This window comes from Tachypleus tridentatus, chromosome 13, assembly GCF_004210375.1.
Source record: "Tachypleus tridentatus isolate NWPU-2018 chromosome 13, ASM421037v1, whole genome shotgun sequence".
In the NCBI taxonomy this organism is placed as follows: domain Eukaryota; kingdom Metazoa; phylum Arthropoda; class Merostomata; order Xiphosura; family Limulidae; genus Tachypleus; species Tachypleus tridentatus.
This window is the reverse complement of record NC_134837.1, coordinates 204,942,282-204,966,499: the sequence shown is the minus strand read 5'-3', so window position 1 is coordinate 204,966,499 and position 24,218 is coordinate 204,942,282. Positions and strand designations below refer to the sequence as shown.

At 35.4% G+C, this 24,218-nt stretch overlaps 1 protein-coding gene across 5 annotated transcripts in view; it reads right to left on the bottom strand.

The window, feature by feature from the left end:
- Nucleotides 1-24,154, bottom strand: part of LOC143240117 (protein prickle-like) — a 39,513-nt gene extending 15,359 nt beyond the window's left edge. The window contains exons 1-2 of one of the 5 annotated variants that reach the window (XM_076482019.1): nucleotides 24,031-24,154; nucleotides 23,563-23,660 (exon numbers count right to left, since the gene is read on the bottom strand). The gene's annotated coding sequence lies outside the window, so the exon portion shown is untranslated. Of the gene's footprint in view, nucleotides 1-23,562; nucleotides 23,661-23,922 lie in introns of all 5 variants that reach the window. The other 4 variants (XM_076482020.1, XM_076482023.1, XM_076482022.1 and 1 more) reach the window with 4 other exon arrangements.
- Between the last annotated feature and the right edge of the window lie 64 nt (nucleotides 24,155-24,218).

The window sequence follows — 24,218 nt, the reverse complement described above, 5'->3', positions numbered from 1 at the left end:
TAGTGACAATAACACCACGATGTTTTATAATGACGTACTACAGTTAGTGACAATAACACCACGATGTTTTATAATGACGTGCTACAGTTACTGACAATAACACCACGATGTTTTATAATGACGTGCTACAGTTAGTAACAATAACACCACGATGTTTTCTTGTCACTAACTGTTGTACGCCATATAACACCAAGATATTTTATAATGACGTACTACAGTTAGTGACAATAACACCAGGATATTTTATAATGACGTACTACAGTTAGTGACAATAACACCACGATGTTTTCTTATGGCGTACTACAGTTAGTGACAATAACACCACGATGTTTTCTTATGGCGTACTACAGTTAGTGACAATAACACCACGATGTTTTCTTATGGCGTACTACAGTTAGTGACAATAACACCACGATGTTTTCTTATGGCGTACTACAGTTAGTGACAATAACACCACGATGTTTTCTTATGGCGTACTACAGTTAGTGACAATAACACCACGATGTTTACTTATGACGTGCTACAGTTAGTGACAATAACACCACGATGTTTTATAATGACGTGCTACAGTTAGTGACAATAACACCACGATGTTTTATAATGACGTGCTACAGTTAGTGACAATAACACCACGTTTTATAATGACGTACTACAGTTAGTGACAATAACACCACGTTTTATAATGACGTGCTACAGTTAGTGACAATAACACCACGTTTTATAATGACGTGCTACAGTTAGTGACAATAACACCACGATGTTTTATAATGACGTACTACAGTTAGTGACAATAACACCAGGATATTTTATAATGACGTACTACAGTTAGTGACAATAACACCACGATGTTTTCTTGTCACTAACTGTAGTACGCCATAATTTACCAAGATGTTTTATAATGACGTACTACAGTTAGTGACAATAACACCAGGATGTTTTATAATGACGTACTACAGTTAGTGACAATAACACCACGATGTTTTCTTATGGCGTACTACAGTTAGTGACAATAACACCACGATGTTTTCTTATGGCGTACTACAGTTAGTGACAATAACACCACGATGTTTTCTTATGGCGTACTACAGTTAGTGACAATAGCGCCACCATGTTTTACTTATGACGTACTACAGTTAGTGAGAATAACACCACGTTTTATAATGACGTGCTACAGTTAGTGACAATAACACCACGATGTTTTATAATGACGTACTACAGTTAGTGACAATAACACCAGGATATTTTATAAAGACGTACTACAGTTAGTGACAATAACACCACGATGTTTTCTTGTCACTAACTGTAGTACGCCATAATTACCAAGATATTTTATAATGACGTACTACAGTTAGTGACAATACCACCAGGATATTTTATAATGACGTACTACAGTTAGTGACAATAACACCACGATGTTTTCTTATGGCGTACTACAGTTAGTGACAATAACACCACGATGTTTTCTTATGGCGTACTACAGTTAGTGACAATAACACCACGATGTTTTATAATGACGTGCTACAGTTAGTGACAATAACACCACGATGTTTTATAATGACGTGCTACAGTTAGTGACAATAACACCACGTTTTATAATGACGTACTACAGTTAGTGAGAATAACACCACGTTTTATAATGACGTGCTACAGTTAGTGACAATAACACCACGTTTTATAATGACGTGCTACAGTTAGTGACAATAACACCACGATGTTTTATAATGACGTACTACAGTTAGTGACAATAACACCAGGATATTTTATAATGACGTACTACAGTTAGTGACAATAACACCACGATGTTTTCTTGTCACTAACTGTAGTACGCCATAATAACACCAAGATGTTTTATAATGACGTACTACAGTTAGTGACAATAACACCAGGATGTTTTATAATGACGTACTACAGTAAGTGACAATAACACCACGATGTTTTCTTAATGGCGTACTACAGTTAGTGACAATAACACCAGGATGTTTTATAATGACGTACTACAGTTAGTGAGAATAACACCACGTTTTATAATGACGTGCTACAGTTAGTGAAAATAACACCACGTTTTATAATGACGTACTACAGTTAGTGACAATAACACCAGGATATCTTATAATGACGTACTACAGTTAGTGACAATAACACCACGATGTTTTCTTGTCACTAACTGTAGTACGCCATAATAACACTAAGATGTTTTATAATGACGTACTACAGTTAGTGACAATAACACCAGGATGTTTTATAATGACGTACTACAGTTAGTGACAATAACACCACGATGTTTTCTTATGGCGTACTACAGTTAGTGACAATAACACCACGATGTTTTCTTATGGCGTACTACAGTTAGTGACAATAGCGCCACCATGTTTACTTATAACGTACTACAGTTAGTGACAATAACACCACGATGTTTTATAATGACGTATTACAGTTAGTGACAATAACACCACGATGTTTTATAATGACGTATTACAGTTAGTGACAATCACACCACGATGTTTTATAATGACGTGCTACAGTTAGTGACAATCACACCACGATGTTTTATAATGACGTGCTACAGTTAGTGACAATAACACCACGATGTTTTATAATGACGTGCTACAGTTAATGACAATAACACCACGATGTTTTATAATGACGTACTACAGTTAGTGACAATAACACCACGATGTTTTATAATGACGTGCTACAGTTAGTGACAATAACACCACGATGTTTTCTTGTCACTAACTGTAGTACGCCATAATAACACCAAGATGTTTTATAATGACGTACTACAGTTAGTGACAATAACACCAGGATGTTTTATAATGACGTACTACAGTTAGTGACAATAACACCAGGATGTTTTATAATGACGTACTACAGTTAGTGACAATAACACCAGGATGTTTTATAATGACGTACTACAGTTAGTGACAATAACACCACGATGTTTTCTTATGGCGTACTACAGTTAGTGACAATAACACCACGATGTTTTCTTATGGCGTACTACAGTTAGTGACAATAGCGCCACCATGTTTACTTATAACGTACTACAGTTAGTGACAATAACACCACGATGTTTTATAATGACGTATTACAGTTAGTGACAATAACACCACGATGTTTTATAATGACGTATTACAGTTAGTGACAATCACACCACGATGTTTTCTTATGGCGTACTACAGTTAGTGACAATAACACCACGATGTTTTATAATGACGTGCTACAGTTAGTGACAATAACACCACGATGTTTTATAATAACGTACTACAGTTAGTGACAATAACACCACGTTTTATAATGACGTGCTATAGTTAGTGACAATAACACCACGATGTTTTATAATGACGTGCTACAGTTAGTGACAATAACACCACGATGTTTTATAATGACGTACTACAGTTAGTGACAATAACACCACGATGTTTTCTTATGGCGTACTACAGTTAGTGACAATAACACCACGATGTTTTCTTATAGCGTACTACAGTTAGTAACAATAACACCACGATGTTTTATAATGACGTACTACAGTTAGTAACAATAACACCACGATGTTTTATAATGACGTGCTACAGTTAGTGACAATAACACCACGTTTTATAATGACGTGCTACAGTTAGTGACAATAACACCACGATGTTTTATAATGACGTATTACAGTTAGTGACAATAACACCACGATGTTTTATAATGACGTACTACAGTTAGTGACAATAACACCACGATGTTTTATAATGACGTGCTACAGTTACTGACAATAACACCACGATGTTTTATAATGACGTGCTACAGTTAGTAACAATAACACCACGATGTTTTCTTGTCACTAACTGTTGTACGCCATAATAACACCAAGATATTTTATAATGACGTACTACAGTTAGTGACAATAACACCAGGATATTTTATAATGACGTACTACAGTTAGTGACAATAACACCACGATGTTTTCTTATGGCGTACTACAGTTAGTGACAATAACACCACGATGTTTTCTTATGGCGTACTACAGTTAGTGACAATAACACCACGATGTTTTCTTATGGCGTACTACAGTTAGTGACAATAACACCACGATGTTTTCTTATGGCGTACTACAGTTAGTGACAATAACACCACGATGTTTACTTATGACGTGCTACAGTTAGTGACAATAACACCACGATGTTTTATAATGACGTGCTACAGTTAGTGACAATAACACCACGATGTTTTATAATGACGTGCTACAGTTAGTGACAATAACACCACGTTTTATAATGACGTACTACAGTTAGTGAGAATAACACCACGTTTTATAATGACGTGCTACAGTTAGTGACAATAACACCACGTTTTATAATGACGTGCTACAGTTAGTGACAATAACACCACGATGTTTTATAATGACGTACTACAGTTAGTGACAATAACACCAGGATATTTTATAATGACGTACTACAGTTAGTGACAATAACACCACGATGTTTTCTTGTCACTAACTGTAGTACGCCATCATAACACCAAGATGTTTTATAATGACGTACTACAGTTAGTGACAATAACACCAGGATGTTTTATAATGACGTACTACAGTTAGTGACAATAACACCACGATGTTTTCTTATGGCGTACTACAGTTAGTGACAATAACACCACGATGTTTTCTTATGGCGTACTACAGTTAGTGACAATAACACCACGATGTTTTCTTATGGCGTTCTACAGTTAGTGACAATAGCGCCACCATGTTTACTTATGACGTACTACAGTTAGTGAGAATAACACCACGTTTTATAATGACGTGCTACAGTTAGTGACAATAACACCACGATGTTTTATAATGACGTACTACAGTTAGTGACAATAACACCAGGATATTTTATAATGACGTACTACAGTTAGTGACAATAACACCACGATGTTTTCTTGTCACTAACTGTAGTACGCCATAATAACACCAAGATATTTTATAATGACGTACTACAGTTAGTGACAATACCACCAGGATATTTTATAATGACGTACTACAGTTAGTGACAATAACACCACGATGTTTTCTTATGGCGTACTACAGTTAGTGACAATAACACCACGATGTTTTCTTATGGCGTACTACAGTTAGTGACAATAACACCACGATGTTTTATAATGACGTGCTACAGTTAGTGACAATAACACCACGATGTTTTATAATGACGTGCTACAGTTAGTGACAATAACACCACGTTTTATAATGACGTACTACAGTTAGTGAGAATAACACCACGTTTTATAATGACGTGCTACAGTTAGTGACAATAACACCACGTTTTATAATGACGTGCTACAGTTAGTGACAATAACACCACGATGTTTTATAATGACGTACTACAGTTAGTGACAATAACACCAGGATATTTTATAATGACGTACTACAGTTAGTGACAATAACACCACGATGTTTTTTCTTGTCACTAACTGTAGTACGCCATAATAACACCAAGATGTTTTATAATGACGTACTACAGTTAGTGACAATAACACCAGGATGTTTTATAATGACGTACTACAGTAAGTGACAATAACACCACGATGTTTTCTTATGGCGTACTACAGTTAGTGACAATAACACCAGGATGTTTTATAATGACGTACTACAGTTAGTGAGAATAACACCACGTTTTATAATGACGTGCTACAGTTAGTGACAATAACACCACGTTTTATAATGACGTACTACAGTTAGTGACAATAACACCAGGATATCTTATAATGACGTACTACAGTTAGTGACAATAACACCACGATGTTTTCTTGTCACTAACTGTAGTACGCCATAATAACACTAAGATGTTTTATAATGACGTACTACAGTTAGTGACAATAACACCAGGATGTTTTATAATGACGTACTACAGTTAGTGACAATAACACCACGATGTTTTCTTATGGCGTACTACAGTTAGTGACAATAACACCACGATGTTTTCTTATGGCGTACTACAGTTAGTGACAATAGCGCCACCATGTTTACTTATAACGTACTACAGTTAGTGACAATAACACCACGATGTTTTATAATGACGTATTACAGTTAGTGACAATAACACCACGATGTTTTATAATGACGTATTACAGTTAGTGACAATAACACCACGATGTTTTATAATGACGTGCTACAGTTAGTGACAATCACACCACGATGTTTTATAATGACGTGCTACAGTTAGTGACAATAACACCACGATGTTTTATAATGACGTGCTACAGTTAATGACAATAACACCACGATGTTTTATAATGACGTACTACAGTTAGTGACAATAACACCACGATGTTTTATAATGACGTGCTACAGTTAGTGACAATAACACCACGATGTTTTCTTGTCACTAACTGTAGTACGCCATAATAACACCAAGATGTTTTATAATGACGTACTACAGTTAGTGACAATAACACCAGGATGTTTTATAATGACGTACTACAGTTAGTGACAATAACACCAGGATGTTTTATAATGACGTACTACAGTTAGTGACAATAACACCAGGATGTTTTATAATGACGTACTACAGTTAGTGACAATAACACCACGATGTTTTCTTATGGCGTACTACAGTTAGTGACAATAACACCACGATGTTTTCTTATGGCGTACTACAGTTAGTGACAATAGCGCCACCATGTTTACTTATAACGTACTACAGTTAGTGACAATAACACCACGATGTTTTATAATGACGTATTACAGTTAGTGACAATAACACCACGATGTTTTATAATGACGTATTACAGTTAGTGACAATCACACCACGATGTTTTATAATGACGTGCTACAGTTAGTGACAATCACACCACGATGTTTTATAATGACGTGCTACAGTTAGTGACAATAACACCACGATGTTTTATAATGACGTGCTACAGTTAGTGACAATAACACCACGATGTTTTATAATGACGTGCTACAGTTAGTGACAATAACACCACGTTTTATAATGACGTGCTACAGTTAGTGACAGCAGGTTCAGAGCCGTGTGGTGAAACAGTATATATAGATGTACGTTCAGAGCCATCTGGTGGAACTTTGCGTGATATTCAAACAAACAAATGAAAACAGTTCAATAACTTTATCATTCTTATGGCGTACTACAGTTAGTGACAATAGCGCCACCATGTTTACTTATGACGTACTACAGTTAGTGACAATAACACCACGATGTTTTATAATGACGTACTACAGTTAGTGACAATAACACCACGATGTTTTCTTATGGCGTACTACAGTTAGTGACAATAACACCACGATGTTTTCTTATGGCGTACTACAGTTAGTGACAATAACACCACGTTTTATAATGACGTGCTACAGTTAGTGACAATAACACCACGATGTTTTCTTATGGCGTACTACAGTTAGTGACAATAACACCACGATGTTTTCTTATAGCGTACTACAGTTAGCAACAATAACACCACGATGTTTTATAATGACGTACTACAGTTAGTAACAATAACACCACGATGTTTTATAATGACGTACTACAGTTAGTGACAATAGCGCCACCATGTTTACTTATGACGTGCTACAGTTAGTGACAATAGCGCCACCATGTTTACTTATGACGTGCTACAGTTAGTGACAATAACACCACGATGTTTTATAATGACGTACTACAGTTAGTTACAATAACACCACGATGTTTTATAATGACGTACTACAGTTAGTAACAACACTACGATGTTTTATAATGACGTGCTACAGTTAGTGACAATAACACCACGATGTTTTATAATGACGTGCTACAGTTAGTGACAATAACACCACGTTTAATAATGACGTGCTACAGTTAGTGACAGCAGGTTCAGAGCCGTGTGGTGAAACAGTATATATAGATGTAGGTTCAGAGCCATCTGGTGGAACTTTGCGTGATATTCAAACAAACAAATGAAAACAGTTCAATAACTTTATCATTCTTATGGCGTACTACAGTTAGTGACAATAGCGCCACCATGTTTACTTATGACGTACTACAGTTAGTGACAATAACACCACGATGTTTTATAATGACGTACTACAGTTAGTGACAATAACACCACGATGTTTTCTTATGGCGTACTACAGTTAGTGACAATAACACCACGATGTTTTCTTATGGCGTACTACAGTTAGTGACAATAACACCACGATGTTTTCTTATGGCGTACTACAGTTAGTGACAATAGCGCCACCATGTTTACTTATGACGTACTACAGTTAGTGACAATAGCGCCACCATGTTTACTTATGACGTACTACAGTTAGTGACAATAACACCACGATGTTTTATAATGACGTACTACAGTTAGTGACAATAACACCACGATGTTTTCTTATGGCGTACTACAGTTAGTGACAATAACACCACGATGTTTTCTTATGGCGTACTACAGTTAGTGACAATAACACCACGATGTTTTATAATGACGTGCTACAGTTAGTGACAATAACACCACGATGTTTTATAATAACGTACTACAGTTAGTGACAATAACACCACGATGTTTTATAATGACGTACTACAGTTAGTGACAATAACACCACGATGTTTTCTTATGGCGTACTACAGTTAGTGACAATAACACCACGATGTTTTCTTATGGCGTACTACAGTTAGTGACAATAGCGCCACCATGTTTACTTATGACGTACTACAGTTAGTGACAATAACACCACGATGTTTTATAATGACGTACTACAGTTAGTGACAATAACACCACGATGTTTTCTTATGGCGTACTACAGTTAGTGACAATAACACCACGATGTTTTCTTATGGCGTACTACAGTTAGTGACAATAACACCACGATGTTTTATAATGACGTGCTACAGTTAGTGACAATAACACCACGATGTTTTATAATAACGTACTACAGTTAGTGACAATAACACCACGTTTTATAATGACGTGCTACAGTTAGTGACAATAACACCACGATGTTTTATAATGACGTGCTACAGTTAGTGACAATAACACCACGATGTTTTATAATGACGTACTACAGTTAGTGACAATAACACCACGATGTTTTATAATGACGTACTACAGTTAGTGACAATAACACCACGATGTTTTCTTATGGCGTACTACAGTTAGTGACAATAACACCACGATGTTTTCTTATAGCGTACTACAGTTAGTAACAATAACACCACGATGTTTTATAATGACGTACTACAGTTAGTAACAATAACACCACGATGTTTTATAATGACGTGCTACAGTTAGTGACAATAACACCACGTTTTATAATGACGTGCTACAGTTAGTGACAATAACACCACGATGTTTTATAATGACGTATTACAGTTAGTGACAATAACACCACGATGTTTTATAATGACGTACTACAGTTAGTGACAATAGCGCCACCATGTTTACTTATGACGTGCTACAGTTAGTGACAATAACACCACGATGTTTTATAATGACGTACTACAGTTAGTTACAATAACACCACGATGTTTTATAATGACGTGCTACAGTTACTGACAATAACACCACGATGTTTTATAATGACGTGCTACAGTTAGTAACAATAACACCACGATGTTTTCTTGTCACTAACTGTTGTACGCCATAATAACACCAAGATATTTTATAATGACGTACTACAGTTAGTGACAATAACACCAGGATATTTTATAATGACGTACTACAGTTAGTGACAATAACACCACGATGTTTTCTTATGGCGTACTACAGTTAGTGACAATAACACCACGATGTTTTCTTATGGCGTACTACAGTTAGTGACAATAACACCACGATGTTTTCTTATGGCGTACTACAGTTAGTGACAATAACACCACGATGTTTTCTTATGGCGTACTACAGTTAGTGACAATAACACCACGATGTTTACTTATGACGTGCTACAGTTAGTGACAATAACACCACGATGTTTTATAATGACGTGCTACAGTTAGTGACAATAACACCACGATGTTTTATAATGACGTGCTACAGTTAGTGACAATAACACCACGTTTTATAATGACGTACTACAGTTAGTGAGAATAACACCACGTTTTATAATGACGTGCTACAGTTAGTGAGAATAACACCACGTTTTATAATGACGTGCTACAGTTAGTGACAATAACACCACGTTTTATAATGACGTGCTACAGTTAGTGACAATAACACCACGATGTTTTATAATGACGTACTACAGTTAGTGACAATAACACCACGATGTTTTCTTGTCACTAACTGTAGTACGCCATAATAACACCAAGATGTTTTATAATGACGTACTACAGTTAGTGACAATAACACCAGGATGTTTTATAATGACGTACTACAGTTAGTGACAATAACACCACGATGTTTTCTTATGGCGTACTACAGTTAGTGACAATAACACCACGATGTTTTCTTATGGCGTACTACAGTTAGTGACAATAACACCACGATGTTTTCTTATGGCGTACTACAGTTAGTGACAATAGCGCCACCATGTTTACTTATGACGTACTACAGTTAGTGAGAATAACACCACGTTTTATAATGACGTGCTACAGTTAGTGACAATAACACCACGATGTTTTATAATGACGTACTACAGTTAGTGACAATAACACCAGGATATTTTATAATGACGTACTACAGTTAGTGACAATAACACCACGATGTTTTCTTGTCACTAACTGTAGTACGGCATAATAACACCAAGATATTTTATAATGACGTACTACAGTTAGTGACAATACCACCAGGATATTTTATAATGACGTACTACAGTTAGTGACAATAACACCACGATGTTTTCTTATGGCGTACTACAGTTAGTGACAATAACACCACGATGTTTTCTTATGGCGTACTACAGTTAGTGACAATAACACCACGATGTTTTATAATGACGTGCTACAGTTAGTGACAATAACACCACGATGTTTTATAATGACGTGCTACAGTTAGTGACAATAACACCACGTTTTATAATGACGTACTACAGTTAGTGAGAATAACACCACGTTTTATAATGACGTGCTACAGTTAGTGACAATAACACCACGTTTTATAATGACGTGCTACAGTTAGTGACAATAACACCACGATGTTTTATAATGACGTACTACAGTTAGTGACAATAACACCAGGATATTTTATAATGACGTACTACAGTTAGTGACAATAACACCACGATGTTTTCTTGTCACTAACTGTAGTACGCCATAATAACACCAAGATGTTTTATAATGACGTACTACAGTTAGTGACAATAACACCAGGATGTTTTATAATGACGTACTACAGTAAGTGACAATAACACCACGATGTTTTCTTATGGCGTACTACAGTTAGTGACAATAACACCACGATGTTTTATAATGACGTACTACAGTTAGTGAGAATAACACCACGTTTTATAATGACGTGCTACAGTTAGTGACAATAACACCACGATGTTTTATAATGACGTACTACAGTTAGTGACAATAACACCAGGATATCTTATAATGACGTACTACAGTTAGTGACAATAACACCAGGATGTTTTATAATGACGTACTACAGTTAGTGACAATAACACCACGATGTTTTCTTATGGCGTACTACAGTTAGTGACAATAACACCACGATGTTTTCTTATGGCGTACTACAGTTAGTGACAATAGCGCCACCATGTTTACTTATAACGTACTACAGTTAGTGACAATAACACCACGATGTTTTATAATGACGTATTACAGTTAGTGACAATCACACCACGATGTTTTATAATGACGTATTACAGTTAGTGACAATCACACCACGATGTTTTATAATGACGTGCTACAGTTAGTGACAATCACACCACGATGTTTTATAATGACGTGCTACAGTTAGTGACAATAACACCACGATGTTTTATAATGACGTGCTACAGTTAATGACAATAACACCACGATGTTTTATAATGACGTACTACAGTTAGTGACAATAACACCACGATGTTTTATAATGACGTGCTACAGTTAGTGACAATAACACCACGATGTTTTATAATGACGTACTACAGTTAGTGACAATAACACCACGATGTTTTCTTGTCACTAACTGTAGTACGCCATAATAACACCAAGATGTTTTATAATGACGTACTACAGTTAGTGACAATAACACCAGGATGTTTTATAATGACGTACTACAGTTAGTGACAATAACACCAGGATGTTTTATAATGACGTACTACAGTTAGTGACAATAACACCACGATGTTTTCTTATGGCGTACTACAGTTAGTGACAATAACACCACGATGTTTTCTTATGGCGTACTACAGTTAGTGACAATAGCGCCACCATGTTTACTTATAACGTACTACAGTTAGTGACAATAACACCACGATGTTTTATAATGACGTATTACAGTTAGTGACAATAACACCACGATGTTTTATAATGACGTATTACAGTTAGTGACAATCACACCACGATGTTTTATAATGACGTGCTACAGTTAGTGACAATCACACCACGATGTTTTATAATGACGTGCTACAGTTAGTGACAATAACACCACGATGTTTTATAATGACGTGCTACAGTTAGTGACAATAACACCACGATGTTTTATAATGACGTACTACAGTTAGTGACAATAACACCACGATGTTTTATAATGACGTGCTACAGTTAGTGACAATAACACCACGATGTTTTATAATGACGTACTACAGTTAGTAACAATAACACCAGGATATCTTATAATGACGTACTACAGTTAGTGACAATAACACCACGATGTTTTCTTGTCACTAACTGTAGTACGCCATAATAACACCAAGATGTTTTATAATGACGTACTACAGTTAGTGACAATAACACCAGGATGTTTTATAATGACGTACTACAGTTAGTGACAATAACACCACGATGTTTTCTTATGGCGTACTACAGTTAGTGACAATAGCGCCACCATGTTTACTTATAACGTACTACAGTTAGTGACAATAACACCACGATGTTTTATAATGACGTATTACAGTTAGTGACAATAACACCACGATGTTTTATAATGACGTATTACAGTTAGTGACAATAACACCACGATGTTTTATAATGACGTACTACAGTTAGTGAGAATAACACCACGATGTTTTATAATGACGTGCTACAGTTAGTGACAATAACACCACGTTTTATAATGACGTGCTACAGTTAGTGACAATAACACCACGATGTTTTATAATGACGTACTACAGTTAGTGACAATAACACCAGGATATTTTATAATGACGTACTACAGTTAGTGACAATAACACCACGATGTTTTATAATGACGTACTACAGTTAGTGACAATAACACCACGATGTTTTCTTGTGGCGTACTACAGTTAGTGACAATAACACCACGATGTTTTCTTGTGGCGTACTACAGTTAGTGACAATAACACCACGATGTTTTCTTATGGCGTACTACAGTTAGTGACAATAACACCACGATGTTTTCTTATGGCGTACTACAGTTAGTGACAATAACACCACGATGTTTTCTTATGGCGTACTACAGTTAGTGACAATAACACCACGATGTTTTCTTGTCACTAACTGTTGTACGCCATAATAACACCAAGATGTTTTATAATGACGTACTACAGTTAGTGACAATAACACCACGATGTTTTCTTATGGCGTACTACAGTTAGTGACAATAACACCACGATGTTTTCTTATGGCGTACTACAGTTAGTGACAATAACACCACGATGTTTTCTTATGGCGTACTACAGTTAGTGACAATAGCGCCACCATGTTTACTTATGACGTACTACAGTTAGTGACAATAACACCACGATGTTTTATAATGACGTATTACAGTTAGTGACAATAACACCACGATGTTTTATAATGACGTGCTACAGTTAGTGACAATAACATTACGATGTTTTCTTATGACGTACTACAGTCAGTGACAATAACACCACGTTTTATAATGACGTACTACAGTTAGTGACAATAGCGCCATCATGTTTTCTAATGTTGAACTATTGACAACTCTGTATTCACACTTTATTCCAACCAATGGAACACCAACAAAGCTTCCGTCTACTTACAATAGATATGATGACGTCACCTGTTCCTGTAGAGATTATACTGATGCTTGTGCATCAGACACATTGTCCACCATCGTCTACACATTTACAGTGTTCGAGTTCCTATTGTTTTTCCTTCTACCGCCACCTGTACTTTTGGTTTCATACGAACAGGGCAGAATAATAAAATCCATAACACATTTACCACCCTGAGGTTAACCACTAACTATAAACACAAGAGTATTTTGTGACCTTGATAATTAAAAGGTCTACGATACACCAACAAAATATTTCACATTTTCTGTTCCTTGTATCTAGTAAACTGCTATCCGCTCAATACGAACGTTCGAAATACAGTGAGGATGGGTCATTACGTAACAGAAAAGAAAGTACAGAAGAGACTAATAACCCATAGTGAACGCCAAACTTCCAAAATCCAGGTTTAGACTATTTAATGACACATTTTTTCAGATTATAATTTTAATATTAAGTGGAATATTAGGGTTCCTAAATTCAACATTTCTGGTATCTTACTTTGTTAGTAGTTTGAAAAGAAAATACAAAAGTTGTTACGTCACATTACACGTAGTGGCTTCTGAGGTGGAGACTAAACAATCCGAACTGAAAACATAACGACAATTTGTGTCGTTTCAGGCTTAGCTGTTCTGTCCATAAGGATCGTTAAGATAATTATGATACATTGAAACAGGACACAAGAAAGTACACATAGTGGTTTACAAGAACACTATCCTTTACTTACTCTTGCAACAGGACACAAAGAAGTACATGTAGTGGTTTATAAGAACACTATATCCTTTACTTACTCTTGCAACAGGACACAAAGAAGTACATGTAGTGGTTTATAAGAACACTATATCCTTTACTTACTCTTGAAACAGGACACAAAGAAGTACATGTAGTGGTTTATAAGAACACTATATCCTTTACTTACTCTTGAAACAGGACACAAGGAAGTACATGTAGTGGTTTATAAGAACACTATATCCTTTACTTACTCTTGCAACAGGACACAAAGAAGTACATGTAGTGGTTCATAAGAACACTATATCCTTTACTTACTCTTGAAACAGGACACAAAGAAGTACATGTAGTGGTTTATAAGAACACTATATCCTTTACTTACTCTTGAAACAGGACACAAAGAAGTACATGTAGTGGTTTTTTAGAACACTATATCCTTTACTTACTCTTGCAACAGGACACAAGGAAGTACATGTAGTGGTTTATAAGAACACTATATCCTTTACTTCTCTTGCAACAGGACACAAAGAAGTACATGTAGTGGTTTATAAGAACACTATATCCTTTACTTACTCTTGAAACAGGACAAGGAAGTCTTGAAACAGAACACAAAGAAACAGTACATGTAGTGGTTTACAAGAACACTATATCCTTTACTTACTCTTGCAACAGGACACAAAGAAGTACATGTAGTGGTTTATAAGAACACTATATCCTTTACTTACTCTTGCAACAGGACACAAAGAAGTACATGTAGTGGTTTATAAGAACACTATATCCTTTACTTACTCTTGAAACAGGACACAAGGAAGTACATGTAGTGGTTTTTAAGAACACTATATCCTTTACTTACTCTTGAAACAGTACAGTTTCAGGGGACCCAAGGAAGTAAGTACATGTAGTGGTTAACGGTTGGGAACATCTATAATCCTACCAGTTTTAGAGTTCTTATTGGATGATAGAATTTCACATTTGTTACTCTTAGAAGAAATGTATAAAAAAGGACCTAAACTAATTATAACCGTTACTTGGTTGTTGTACACCACCTGTGGAGGTCGCATCGAACACCGGTTTTACTTCACTAATTCAGGGTCATGTGCAAGAAGAGACTGTTCTAGCATTTCGTGAGAGTTCACTGTTTCTCTACATTTGGTTGTATACAAACAGTTCTATAGCGAAATCACTTTTTCACAAGACAAAATTATCAATTCGCGTTTCCAATACATAAGTCATTTTAAGTACACAAATGATACCTACTCTAAGCGATATGTCAATTCTTGTATAAACGATATATTTCTTATAGTAAATATTCAGTGAGGTACATTATTTTTACAGACTGTGTTGATTACTAAGTATTGTCTGTAGTTTATTTAGTGCAATATTTAGTATTCTGGGTTTTGAATTTTGCGCAAAGCTACACGAGGGCTATCTGTGCTAGCCGTCCCTAATTTAACAGTAAAAGACTAGATGAAAGGCAGTCATCACCACCCACCGCCAACTCTAGGGCTACACTTTTACCAACGAAAAATGGAATTGATTGTTGCATTATAGTGCTCCCACGGCTGACAGGGCGAGCATGTTTAGTGTGACGGGATTCGAACTCGCGACCCTCGGATTACGTATTCGTTAGTCCCATCAGGACAGATATATTACTTGTCTGATGTACTCTTTATAAATTTCATATTTTCTGACTCCTATGGTTTTACTTGATTTACTCTGTCTTACTTCTAATTAAGGTAATGTGTTTATTCCATATTAATTCTGAATAAGTTACACCTAAACATTCTGGGGCAACGTTTGGAAAAGCTCCATTTATTTCGGATTTTTTAAAATGTTTTAATTGACACAGGATTTGTTTTAGGTCCACTTTTTGTCCTGTTTCGGACAATATTCAACAAGTTGATATAGAACACCTGTAGACGAACTCTTCCAAACCATCAGCAGGGGGCCTTGAAATATAACTATATTTTAAAAGAAAGGCCTAACTCAAAGTTTACATGAATAACTAATATTATAGTGAACCGTAACCTAACAGTACACCAAGGGAACTGTTTTCTAGATCACGTGACAAAAATACCCAATAAAGTTGAACACATACAATTAGTGCATCTCTTTCTCGACAAATGATAATTAAAACTGAACGACAAGAAACATGTATATCAGTGACGGCCGTGTTTTCTTACAACTCAAGTACTACAGACAACGCAGTCACACCAAAACTAACCAGTAACCTTCAGCTAAAACAGAAACCACGTTGACGCCTGTCTGTCCTACATGGCCACGCCCTAAACTCCGAAGATGTTCTTAGTGTATGCTAGTTACTCACGTGATACGTAATTCGTTTTCCTGCATAATAAAATGACGTATTTAAAAGTCAAAGTGTTATACATACAGAAGTTGCAAAATAAGGGATATTTTCAATAATGTTTCACATAATACGATAGCACTACGATTTATCATAACCCCTCTATTGTACGACATTTTTGGTTTGCATCTTAATCATTTGGTACAAATCTCGCACCTTTATAATCGATAAATCTTTTGGTAAAAAATTATAATTTTATTTAACTTACACAACGTGAAATTTTGATAATATTAGAATTAAATGTTCACTTTTAAACAATGTTTCTCATATAATCCGTACTGCCATCTTTTGGACGTTCAACACACTACTTTACATAAACCAAGTTTAACGAAAAAAACTAACGAAATAATCATTAGTTTTCAATTTGATCGTTCTGAAAAATTTGGTCTTTATACTTTATGAAAATAAAGTGAACTAGCTAAAACTTACTAAGCGTGAAATAACACAAAACTGGTTACACCTAATAATCAGTCACGACATTGACGTTGATTGAAATAAATCAATTAAATAGGTTGCTTAAATATATTTAATTGTATCTAGATATGAACACAAGTTGTAGGCAAATGCTCGTTGTGAACCTGCCACTATAATAATGAGTTTACATAAACTGTACACAACCAACCTTCGACAATCTATACAAACACTGTACACAACCAACCTTCCACAATCTTCTAGAATCTATATAACATCCGTATGATTAATCTGCGTTACCTATAATAGTTAAACTGTTAATTTGTTTTAACATATATATACATGAACAAAGTTTAACCTTTCTGTACACTGAGATAGGTAGTGTTTTCTGGTATAGTCCTCGAATTTTATGATAAAAATAATACGTATCATATGTTAACTCCTACAACAGTGGTGGCAACAATCATAAGCCTTTTTTTTCTTATTTTGTAGTAACTAATTAGTGTGGATATATTTATTCCAGTCATTAGTTTGTTATTAAGCACAAAGTTACATAATGAGCGATCCGTGCTGTACCCACTACGGGTGTGAAAACCCTAATTTTAACGTTGTAAGCTGTGAGACGTACCCATGAGCCACGGTGGGTCTCTTGGATGAACCATACAACCCACAGAAAAATGTTTTTATTAATACTCCACGAAACAACTAGCGAGTTGATAATCTGCTACAGTTTTCATATAAAACTGTTACACGTAACTGTAACTGGTTATTTACGTCCTCTTGTACACGTTGTGTAGCTGATAGGATTATCACCCTAAAACTACCATGTTTATTTGTAAATCCTAAAGCCTTCCTCAAAGATGCTGGACATGTGACAGTTTGACGACACAGCGTCGTAAGCCTACATCAATCGCGTCTCACCACTGAAACACTGTGGTATATATATACATCTCCGACTGTAAATAGAGACAGTAAATAATGTAGAAAGTGTCAAGAGAAGATATTAAACTAGAAATATTTAAAGTCTTATGTTTTGTCACTCTGAAAGGTTTTCATATCACACAGCTTGAAGTTAATTTTTTCATTACTCTAGCAGATTTGATCACGTGATCAGGTATATTCGACTCGAGAATTTTTTTTTGTTTAATAACAACGAACATGAGTCACCCAGCGCTTTATTAATAACTTGAAACCAACCGCTGTATATTAGTCATGGAGTATGGTGTCACAGACGAACTTGACGGCGCCACTCCCAAACAATGGAGCCCGCGGCTGCTACTGGAAGAATCGGTCGCCTCGTTAGGCTTAAGACAGTACCGAAGGCATTATGGGAAACGTCTTCCTTTTAAGTCGGGTGGCCAACAATGATAAAGACATTGATAAAGTTGTTAAATGTTTGTTAGATCGTATTTGTTGCTGTATATGTAATAAAACATCTTACTATGATAAAGATTGACTTACATCTGTCTAATTAGTTTACTCTCACATAATCAAACGAACGGAAATGTTAATGTTAATTCTTACTTACATTTCTCACCAGAAACTAAACTGTCAGTTATAATGCAGTATCCCTTTCAAACACCAACTAGCCTCTCCACTGAAGGGAAGTTAATTAGTCGCAAGACAAAACCCGGAGGATATTACGATGGCTTGACTGTAGTTACATATTTATACTAAAAGTCATCCTAGTCTGACCAGTGTGACGAGAACCTTTGTTGAAAAAACAAAACAAAAGGAAAATAAAATCATTTTTCCATGTAACTTATTAAAGACACTGGTTACCTAATGTGGTAATCTCTATTCATCATACAATCTCTGTAACCACGAGTATGAAGTGTTATAAGCAACGCAGTAGCGGGCACGTTCTTACTTCACGTTCTCACGTGCGGCGAGTCTTTTTTCTTTTCTGCTATACTTGAATACAGAGAACGTCGGTTTACAGGTACATCTCGTGAGATGATTCACGCATCACAGATGACGTAGTACCAATACAGTAATCACGTGATCCGTCTGTTTATACTACCAATTGACGGATTTTTCCCATAATAAAATTTGTATGCTAAAAATTAATTTGTTTTTAAAGGATTTTGTGATTCTCCAAAATTACCGATGGATTACGTTACACCTACGTAAACTATTATTAAAATATCATAATTTACATATTAATTAACGGTCCTTTTTTTTTCCTTTTAATTGTATTTAGAACGGTGCAAGTTGTTTTATTAAATCCTTAAGGGATCGCTTAACAATTACGTGACCCAAAACGATCACTGACTTTCAATTTATTTACGCATTTTTTTCACATAAAATACGTTTTTAAAATGTTTAATTCTTACTTTACATAACGCATAAAGTCATTAACTCCCCCCCCCCACGTGTTATGAACTATTAGAACACCTGGCTACTTACAACTGTTTCCTTGATAGCTCTGTTCGCTGTGGCTTTTATACAGTAATGAATATTGAGCAAGTAAAGGGTATCCGAATATAAACGTAACAGTATGTTTGAAAAACGAACGCCATTGTTGTATTTTCAGGTTGACTCGGGTTACTACTAGTGTTTTAGAAGTGTCATTTTATTTATTCATCATATCTTTGGGCGAGTATATATTGCATCCTCTGCGAATCAGAAAATAACCCTATAACAGGGATGAAAAATGTTTGGAGGATAGAATCTAAATTCTAAGGTTGAGGTCAAAATAATTACTTTGTTTCTTTTCATATGTTATGTGGCTAAAACAAAGTGAGTCATTTGGTTGAATGGATATGGTACACGTCCTACGAAAACAATTTATTTTAATTCTTACTTATATTTAACTGATCTAATAAATATTGTATACAAACTGTGGATATTAAAACCGAAGAAAGCGTTATTTTATCTGTTTCATTATGCTGGTTGAAAATAATGAAAGTCAAAATGGTTTACGTCGTTACTTTTAACTTAGCGACATATACAGCGTACAGATTCTCACTTCACACGAGATCAAACTGTCTCGAAGGGTCAGTGTCCGAATACGAACCATTTCGAAGTCTACGGTACAATATCTCGGACATGTCGATACGGCAGACTACCTATCACACACACACACACACACAATCATAGCTACCTTCTCCGAGATCGAATCAGATGTTTGTAGCCGCAAAGGATCGCTGTGTTAATTGGACGAACAATTAAAATCATACTTCAGAAATCTGATCCGTGTATCAGGCGCCCAGTAAAGAAGGAAACAGTTCGTCTGCAATGGTGCAAAAATATGTCCGGTGAATCAATGACACTTTGAGAAATTTTGGTTTGTTTTGAATTTTGCGCAATGCTATACGAGCGCCATCTGCACCAGCCGTCCCTTAAATTAGCAGTGTTACACTAGAGGAAAGACAGCTAGCCATCACCACCCATCGCCAACTCTTGGGCTACTCTTTTATCAACGAATAGTGGGATTGACCATGACATAATAACACCCCACGGCTGAAAGGGTATGTTTGATGTGATTGGGATTTGAACCTGCGACCCTCAGATTACGAGTCAAATTGAGATTTTTTTTTTTTTAAACAAGTGACTCACTATTCTCCATACAATAAAATAAGAGATGTTCCCAGATAAAGATATCCAGTATGGCAGTACATTTTTCACTTCTGTTGTAAATTATAGATGTACGATAGTCTGAATTGAGCCTGAAACCGGTATCACAACGTACGTGTGACTGATGGAGGTTTGTCTGAAGCCGGTACCACTATGTTTGATCAATGGAAGTTTGTTTGAAACCGGTACCACTACCCATGTATTAAGTAGACGTGCTGCAAGTCCAAAGCACCTTGAAGACACAGTGTGACATCTTATGTTGATTTACCCTATTCTCATGTTCGACATTACACAACAGTTCTTGTCAAACTGATAGTTCTGGAAACCGAATTAAATATTTACTCTCACCACCTTTTGCACATCAACAATAAATCAATGTTTAGTTATAACTTAAATATCTTACTTCACTTGTGAAACTGGATTATTCTTCACCAGGTAACAATTTCATTTTTATGGTTACATGATAATTTCAGGTGAAAATAGCTTTAAATGTATCCAGTAGCTGTTTTCGAAACATACTGGTCTACTGCAGTTCTCAAAATCAGAAAAGCAAATTAATAAAAAAAATGTTACACACAATTTATGAATAGGCGGGAACAATCGCAGTTAGAATTATCACATTGTTGGACAATATACAATACTGTTCAATGCATGATTGTAAAAATATGCATCTCTCAGATTTATAGACTTTCCCTTGTTTTATTTTTACAACATCATTTGCTTGTTCAATTCATCTCTGGAGTGTGTTCTGTATCATTTCTATCAATCGCGTTTTCGTACGAACCAGAGCTTACTAGAAGTAACGAAAATCGTTACGTCTTTGGCAAGCTCCTGGTAACATACGCGTGACATGCGTGTAACATTTTCGAAGCTAGAGCAAAAATCGGTTACCTTTAGTTTATACGACAGCCGTGACGTGTGTGTATTATCTTAATTTTTAAAGTACCAATAAAAAGTCGATAGTTGTTATTGACTCTACACGACACAGTTGCTGTTAGCAACAAGGAAGTTTTCACTTTGTAATACATTGCCTTCCTATTCACGTACCAGCTTACCCCCCTATCACTACAGTGAAACATTCCTATTAGGAGAATTTAGATTTCTGTGGTCCTTGTTTTGATTATATAGAAAGAATTAGTACTAATATATAATTACCACGTGTGTAATTTAAAATATTTAAGCTATAACACTCTTGAACGTCTAGATACACGTGACTAAATATACCGGGATTTTATCTAAATTGTCGTATGCTATTTTAAAAAGTTCATTGTTAACATTAGTTTTCAAAACATGATCTGACGTAAGTCCCCCTCATCTAGAAGGTAACCAGAACAAGGTAGAGGTTAAGAAAATGGCGAATCTTAATCTCTCCGTGACAATATTATTGACGTAAGTTTCTACATAAAATAATCCTGATGTAGAAGTAAGTTTCAATTACTTGGCTAAACTATTTTTACGCGCTCCCTTTTTGCCATACAAATACGATACTGAAGAAATATGGTTGTCATTGTTATAAATTCATACACACATGACTGACGATTCCAGGTTCTTTGTTAACCTGAAGATGATCTAGCAGGTGGAAACGTTATCACCTGCTTTATTAGTAAAAGTTTTAATACCCGTACAAGCCGTCCTGAGATACATTTTTACTTCAAGTGGGTTTCTTGTCATCAAGGATTCCAGGTTCGAATTTTTCTCACTAATGGAGTTGACGTTTAAGGATTTAAAACCAATTAATTTTTTGTAGTTTTGCCTCTGTTAGTATTATAATTTTTTTTTCTCTCCTCTGGTTTATTATATGCAAGTACAACATGCAACTGCGTAGTTCACCTAGAATTAAAATAGTAATTTTGTCAGTAGCACATTGTTCTGTTGATTATGCCACAGCATGTTGCGAAAAATGTCATTTTCGATTGCTATTGACCTAAAGACTCGTTTGACATTGTGACTTCTTTACACTTAGTAATGATCGTTTTTATGAGTATTCGTTCGCTACTTTCTTCCGCAAATGTTGAATATAAAATGTTGCACGGCATCCCTGTATCATTTCTTCAAGCTGGATGACGACAGAATATTTCCATAATACTGTCTCCCGTTCTTTTAATTTTACACACCTGTACAAGTTTTCGTTTAAATATGGGCGTCTTCAACCATTTAATTTTAAACTAATACTTCTAAGATTTCAGTCTATTTAATTTTATTACTATTTATCCTATTTTGTTTCTTTACAACCAAAATTTATTATTTATTACACAGTACGCGAGTTTCCGCACAAAATTAACCTACCCTACACTAAACAGCATAAAAATACATTTTTTACATTATTTACCCATCACAAATTTAAATAAAACAAAATGATTTCTCTGTATTCTTGCCTGTAACAATAACTAATTGAATAATTAAATTTTAGTACCTTTAGCTGTCCAACGTTGAGTTATATTCTACTTTGTAGGCCAACTAAGATGCAGATAGAAGTCACAACGGATATTACTAATTTTAGTCGACTATTGTCTAGAAGAATGAATCATCAAATGATGGTATATAATAAAACTAGAAATTACTTACGATTTCCTTATTGCTTTACCCAATTATTCACGATAAACTTTAACATATTATATGCTTTTACTTTTAGTTTAAACGAAAAACTCACAAACGAATTAGGCTGAATGTGTGTCACACACATTGTAACGACACTGTTACGCGTTGAACTCGCAGTTCTAGGGTTAGTTATGGTTTTTCAAAATGAAAATAGTGAAAAATACAAAATAATTACCCATTAATAACATCACTGTACTTTAAAAGTTTAACGTAAATCTATCGGTTCCTAGCTAACAGAATTTACCTACTAACTGTTATTTATAATTTCTCAAAATACAATTACCTCACTTTCAAAATCGCGACTCCTTCTTACCCCGAATCACTCACGGATTTAAAATCTATCGCCACACAAACCCTATCTCTTCTAATTGTTGCGGACCCCTTCCATAAATACAGCCAATAATATTCGATGAATGAGCTTGCAATGAATGCCAAGCTTAATAATTTATCCATGTACCACGAGAGGGCGAT